Source organism: Labrus bergylta, chromosome 8 (genome assembly GCF_963930695.1).
Source record: "Labrus bergylta chromosome 8, fLabBer1.1, whole genome shotgun sequence".
Classification (NCBI taxonomy): domain Eukaryota; kingdom Metazoa; phylum Chordata; class Actinopteri; order Labriformes; family Labridae; genus Labrus; species Labrus bergylta.
The window spans coordinates 24,430,772-24,438,209 of NC_089202.1; positions in this window are offsets into that span (position 1 = coordinate 24,430,772).

The following is a 7,438-nucleotide window of genomic DNA, read 5'->3' on the forward strand; positions in this document are numbered from 1 at the left end:
TATTTCCTGCTGCGATATCACGTCAGCTCAACCCGACTTCGAAAACAGAAACTTTACTCATCGGGCCGTCAGGAGAAATTCTGTGTAAAGTCGGACTGAAAAATTTGGCTGTTTGCGTTCACACATGCAGCTCATACAAATTACCAAAGAAAGTTTTGCGCTTGTGTGAAAGTAGAGTTTTCCTTCTGTCGGATGCTGTTTAAATTAAAAAGAGAAAAATAGAAATGTATATAATAGAAAGTATTTTGAATCCATGATTTTAAACAATGCATGAACATGATTTATTAAAAGTGCGTATTTATTTTAAACTATAATAACTTTAATAAATAGATGCCCATATGATATTTTTTTCCAGGCTGCATTAACATACTTGACCAAAAAATGAAAATGACAGCTATGACAAAGGAGACAGAGGAACTTTTAGCAGGTCGATAATGTGTGACTGTTGAAACGTTTCCTGTTATGCATGCAATGAAAGTACCTAATATTTCACCTGTATACTTAGAAACACTGCGATATATAGAAGAGTAAGTTTGAGAGAACTGCTGTGGGAGGAGGAAACACTACCTCGACCAGAGCAAATGTTCAAAAATAAGTCAGGGAAATGTTCTCTCTGTGGACGAGAAGGAAACGATGATCTATTTTTATTACTTATTCAGGGAGATACATATTTGCTGCTTTTTCTTCACATCGTTTGATATGACGTCTGCAGATGTTTCAGCTTGTGTGGATACTTTCCTTTGAAGTTGGGAGAATTTTTTTTATTCCAACACAATTCTGTAAATTGTAAAACCATGCAGAGGTCAACATTTGTTTTTGTGGTGGTCTCTTTAGTTTTTCTAGAACTGTATATTTCCCCGTATAAACCGTGGTGTGATATCAACCAGCTGGTAGGCCAAGAGATAGAGGCAACAATTCTCGTCTTTAAATATGGCCCTGAAGTGAATCAGTTGATTAATGTATGATCCTAATAATCATCAGCTGCTGTCAGACAGCTGCGCTTGCTTTTTTTTTGTTCATATAAAAGAAATGCACTTGTCTTCTGCCGTTTCAAAGATTAAACAGTTTCCTCTTCCTGCCTCTAAAAGCGTCCTCTTCTGCGCCTCGGAGAGAAAAAAAACCAAAAAAAAAAAACCCCGTTCTCTCACTTCTAGAAAAACAAACCTCTTTCTTTGAATAGACCCACAAAATGCCACCATTTGCATGTGAGGTGCCTTAAATGAAGCTGTTAAGTGAAAGTGGATTATATCTGTACACAGTGACCTTTGGGCCCAGATAAGGGCCCATCAGCAGCCTCCCGCCCGGCAAGCTGTGTGTTTTTAATCTCCTATTGTTTTTCCCAGAGAGAGGGACATTTGCTGATAGACTGCCTTAACCCAGTGCGGATCAATACCGCAGGAAGCCTTTGTGATGCATATCCAAGCAGCCCCCACTCTCTCTCGCTCTGTGTCTGCAGCAGGCCAGAGGGGGGAGAGAGACTCCATCAAATCAGCCCTCACTTCCTAACACGGGCATTGTCTTGGCCACCACATTTTTATTTCATTGCCTTTGCGTTTTTATTTTATTTTATGGGTATTTCTGATAACGGAGGAGCAGAATGGAGCAGGGAAATCCATGGTGGAGCGTATACCCACACACCAGCACATTGACGGGCTTTATGAGGTGTGAAATGAATCAGGGTTACCTAACCTCACGGCCCCTCTTCACGGGCATTTTTCAACACTTTTTATTATTTTGACAGCAGGGGGTTCACTGGGTATTGATAAGTGATGAAAAGCAATGACAGTAAAGGCACCTTTTTTTGCAGGCCTAGTCATGTATTGTAGATAACCAGCATCTCTGTTATAGGCATTATAACAACGCTTTATCACAGAAATGAAAAGATAAATGGCGCCCAAAAGGCAAAATTCATCCAACGGCGCGGAAAATAAAAAGAATTGAACGCTGGAAAATTCACTATTCGAGAATCTGTCTCTCTGGTAACCAAAGGAGCGTGACCCTTAGAGATCAGACGCTTAGATATGGATCGCCTTCAATCAAGTGTCTGTTGAAAACAAAAAAAATGTTTTAAAGGCAGACCGCTGTTCCTCTCAAGCACGTTCAACACATCTGCAAGAGGAGAGGAACCTCAATTGCAATTTTATTTCGCCGCCACCCTCAATCCTTCACTCGGATCCCGGGACTCTACATCATTTCTGTACACACACGTCTCCCAGAAATGAATTCTGAAATTAAATTCAGGGACACACGTCCAGCGGCCAGTGTTAACAGATCAATCAGTTGGCCAAACAGCAGGAGGGGCCCGCCGGACGCCTCTGCAGACCAATCAGGAATCTGGGTTCGCCCTGTTTCAGTCGATAGCTGAGGTCCAGGGCCGCCTGGGTACGGTCAAGGCAAGACACACTGACAGACTGATGGACAGACAGCCGCAGTCCATCCCAGGGCTCCATATAGATTAAAGCCAGCTTCTGTGAGCCTATAGTCGCGTTGCGGTGATTGTGCCTGCAGGGCCTGTTGGCCCCAAGGGGGGGCTGGGCTTTACACTTGGAGGGGGAGGAGCGAGGGATGGAGTGGACACTCATCCCAGGGACCGTGACCCCTTTGACCTTGCCAGAAGGGCAGCAAATGTTTCCGAGCTGATTAGCGCATCCCCAGCAGAGCAACCCCGCTCACTGTTAACCCTTTGGAATCAGATAGTGGGCAGAGTGGTTCACGGAAATTCTGAAAATAAGTCAATCGTTTTTTTTGTTTTTTTTTCAGTATTACCGTAAAACTTGAATAATAGCCCAGCTTTGATCTACTTCAGTCTATGAAATGACCAGGCCTTTATTTGGGACAGGCGTCAACAAGAGACAGGCTTTGAATTATTTTCAAACAAAACTCGTGCACAGCAAAGACTGTAAAGAAAAGAATAGGAAAAGGTACATGTACACCTTCACAATTATGTAACAGTGTGAAAGATTAGGATATCAATAAACAGATTAAATTATAGATTTTGCTTTGTAAGCCAGTCTATGCAAACCTGCTGCACTGTGAGGCAGAGAGGGAGAGACCTTTGTTCTGCCGAGGTCAGACAAAGCACCATTACAGCCCGATCCTGTAAGCGTTTGGTTTCTGGACCCGTCAGCCCCAAAAATGGATTGTTTGGACCCCGTGTAGTAGGTCGTACTGAACAACAATCAAGGCCACATCTAGGACGTCTCCACCAAACGACCTCCCATCAAGTCTAGCATGTTTGATTTTTTTTTTTCTGCCTTCTACCATGTGTTCCATCACGTCGGTGATCTACAAGCGCAAAAGGCGCAAGGGAAAGTCAAAACAGAAATGGCAAAGCGAAAGAAGAAAGATGAAGTTATTCTCGTAGTCGTCACTCCAGGTGTCGCCTAGCCCAGCCGCTCTGCCTTCCAACGTCATCACATCATCTGTTGTGATGATTGTTTTGGTTTTGAAAGTGTCCCCTAACCGACACAGTGACCACCGTAACAGACGCAAAATCATGTCGTCTGACCTCGGTATTAGTATAATCTATTATGAGTGCTGTGTTCGCCTATGGAGCCAGAACGTCTGTTTGAAGCGCGTTACTGAATTAAAAAATTACCACTAGAGTTAGAAAAACATTTGCTTTCATTTTTTTTTTTACAACATTTATTTGCATCTCTAAACGCAGCACAACCAGCAGAGTTGTCCTCTTCTTATTTCTGATCAGCGATAAATGAACGCAGAGCGGCCTCTATACGTCACAATTCTAAAATTCACATAGAAGACGCTTTTATCCAAAGCAACGTACATCAGAGAGTCAGAACATGCAGCTTTGCCACGCTCGTAAAAGGGACTGGGCCTTAAATTGGAATGGGCTTTTATTTGAAGCTTTACTCTAGTTAATCATATATTTTCTTAATTAATTGTACTTAAGAAATGCAGTCACTTTAATGAAGTTAATTCAGATTCAGTGTTAAAAATTCCTCTACGTCTTTATGCAAACACAGAGTACATTCCCATTCCTTAGCAGACTACTATATGTAAACAGGCCCAGTTCTACGAGGGTGCAAAAGCATGCATTGCACCCCCATATTAAATCTCTGCACCCTAAAAATGGCTTTCAAATGACAAAAGTGAGTGACATTGTGTTTGCTACATCCATGATCTGATGGTCATGACCATAGGCTGTATATGTAAGAGTGGACAAGCTCCCTGCACCGTCTTCTCTGCAGGATGAGCATCATGAAAAACCAAGCCAGTGAAAAGTTGTGTACGTCCTCACAAAGCGGCATCAGAACAAGAAATAAGACACGCAAGGAAAATTGTAAGAGCAGACATCTTGGTCTGAGCTGCAGAGTCTCCTTAAACTAGAGCGTTAAGTCGGCTTTGACGATTTTAAAAAGCAGGATGAAGGATCATTTGATGACTGTGTGGATATGTTTTTCCTGCTGAAAGCTTCTGATTGGTTGATCGATTTAGTATTTGTTGACTCTCCGTCTTTTGTTCTCTGCTTGAAACTTTTACAATGCTGCCTCGGCCAGGACTCTGTACTCTGTATCTCTGTATCAATTTGAAACAAATACGTTGCTCTTACTTTGTACCACAAGATATGACTAAATTGTATTTAGAAAATAAGCAACAGGCGGAGTTTACACCTAAGAATTTGAGTACACCTCATATTGCTTCTGTAGTTACATTTGAATTCAGGACTTCTGCAGTATTTGTGCATTCACTCAGGGATGTGCATGTTAACACAGGGACTAGGGACCTTAAACAGCAGTGGATGGATTTTCAAGCATGAGTTAAATATCCTGAACAACCACAAGGGGGCGATGAGTAGCCATGGAATAATCTGAACCGAATGAGGCCCTCATAGGTAACTCCTGCTGCCTCCTGTCATGACAGAAAAGCATCTTCTTCCTCCTGCATGCCTTAATCAGCTCATACAGTTGGCCTCAGTGACTGTACACAATTTAAAAAGCATGCGATTCTCCTAAGCAGCCAACACCAGGCTATTCAACTTGTCTTTTGAGAGACACTGCAGCGGAGTCAACAGTATTGATCCGAAGCAGGAATGATAAAAGGAGGGGAGGCTGAGAGCAGGTGGTAGTGGGCCAGCAGATTCAGGGATTTAGTCGCTCACCGGGTATGTATGGTCAGCGCTGGCGAGCGGCGAGGGGACCAATACCTACTCGAAACAGATGCTCAAAGCAATGGGATGTGCCCCCATTGTGATCAGAGTGGACAGCTGAATTGTTTACCACCAAAGGGCCCTTTTCTTCAGCGGCAGGCCCGCTCACAATGGGGCCCCCTCCTCGCTGACACACTGAGGATTTCTGCAGGGGGGAGACGGGGCAGGGTGGGGTGGTGGGGAGTAGTGCGTGTGCGGCGAGGGATAGGGGGTTTATAGGGTGAGCCTCTGTCCGTACCCCCTTTTTTCTTTCTCTGTGCTCAGATGGACCTCTACATGCCCCCCCCCCCCCACCCCCCCCCCCCCCCCCCCTCTACTCCACAAAGCCCCCCTGAAGCAACCGGAGGGCAGGGGTTTAAATGTCACGCTTGGCCATCAGAGCGCCCAGCCCCCGGCTCGTGTCTCCAGGGGGAAGCACGCCAAGAGACAGGGGAGAGGGAGAGAGAGAAGCTAAGGGGAGGGAGACACTTGCCCTTGCCCCATTGTCCATTACGATAAGCATGAGCTGCTAACTGACTCCAAATCAAGTGTATCCTCTCGCCACGCGCCCTAGCCTTGTCCTGCTCGTGCTCAAACACAAAGGCCCTCTGTGTTTTCATTTTTTCAACCATCCATAGGTGAATAGCGGCTTTGGTCATGGTATGTTTGACAGAGCAGCTTAAAAGAAAGCTGCGGACTCTAAATTCAGCTGGCCACCGGGCTGAATGATAAACACAGTTTGTCATCCATCCTGAGACGCTTGAGATCCATCCACATTGCACACCGGTGAGCTCTTACATGGCGAAAATCAATGCTAACTTTTTGCGTTCACTCACATAAGAGGGCTTTTGGAGCTGGCAGACGGGGCGAGAGATGTGGGGGTGACAGAGTGTCAAGCTGAAATACAAGTACAGGACGAAATATACGAGCTGCCAGCCAACTTTACCCCAGCCCAAGGTCCCGGCCCATACTTAACCCACCTACAAGATTGAGTGTTTTATGTATCTATTTGTTCTAAATAGTGGCACACTTGACCTTGAGTGGAGATGTGTGTGCTTGCCGCCAAGCCCGGGAATCATCCCTCCTGTCAGGGACGGGAGGGAGTGACCTTGAACCGGCGAGGCGCAGGCGTAGCTGAGTGCACAAACTCATTTAACTCCTGGGTTTGTTATCGACATGCTGTAATCGTTAACATTATGGATGATGAATAACTACTGATTCCGTATACCTGCGCAATACGTCGCCGTGCCACGCGGGCTCGGGCAAGCTGCGGAGCCGGCGTCGGTCGACACACCGTGCTGATGGTCAGGTGAACGCAGGGCCACATCACTTAAACTTGTTTTTCCATCCAATCACAGCAGCAACTCATCAAGAGTGCCAGCAAAGCAAACTGAGGCGCTTAAGGATATAGATCACTTCTGTGCTTGAAGCTTTTTCCTTTTTCTTTTTTTTTTTGGCACATATACCTCCGTGTGTACTCAGGAACACTTAACCTCCAGCACCAGCTGTTCAGGCATCTGCAGTGGATGTTTTTTTCACTCTGTATTGATCGTTGTAAATGGGTGAATTTACTGTAGTTTCTGGAAAAACAGAAAATAATATATTATAGCCAATGTTGCCAGAGCTGCAGGCATGAATTTAAAATGTTAAGTTTTGAACACCAAAGCGAGATAATTCACGGTTTATTATTCATGAAGTAATCTAAGAGATTGGCACAGAAGTAGTGCTAAAGGTTGGGGATATTTTCCAACACTAAGGGCTCTGTTTGGAATTTAGTTCCCTTATTAGTTTCCCTTTTTAATTATCATAGTAACTTAATTTGTATAGCTCCTTTAAAATCAGGGGTTTTTCAAAGATCTACATAACAGCAAAGCACAACAATCAAATCAATTTTATTTATAGAGCAGATTTTTTAAAAAACAGTCGACCAAAGTGCTGTACAATAAGATAACATACACAAGAACCATATTCATTCAGACCAAGAGGACCAAAGATGTAGGAAGACATGAGTAATTTAAAGAGATGAAAACCATAAAAAGAGATAAAATGGAGGTAAATCAAAAGAGCTAAGCGAGACAAAGAGATTCAAAGAAAACTGCTCAACTTTTCTGCTCAGGCAGGTCGTTACAAAGCCGAGGGGCCCTGATGGCAAAAGCATGATCTTTAAGCCGCGTTTCCACCAAGCAGTCCAGTTTGGATCCGTACAGTTTGGTACTGTAAACCCTGGACTTGCTTGCGTTTCCACAGCCAACCATACCCTTATATGGTAAGCGGAGTGTAAGCCTGATG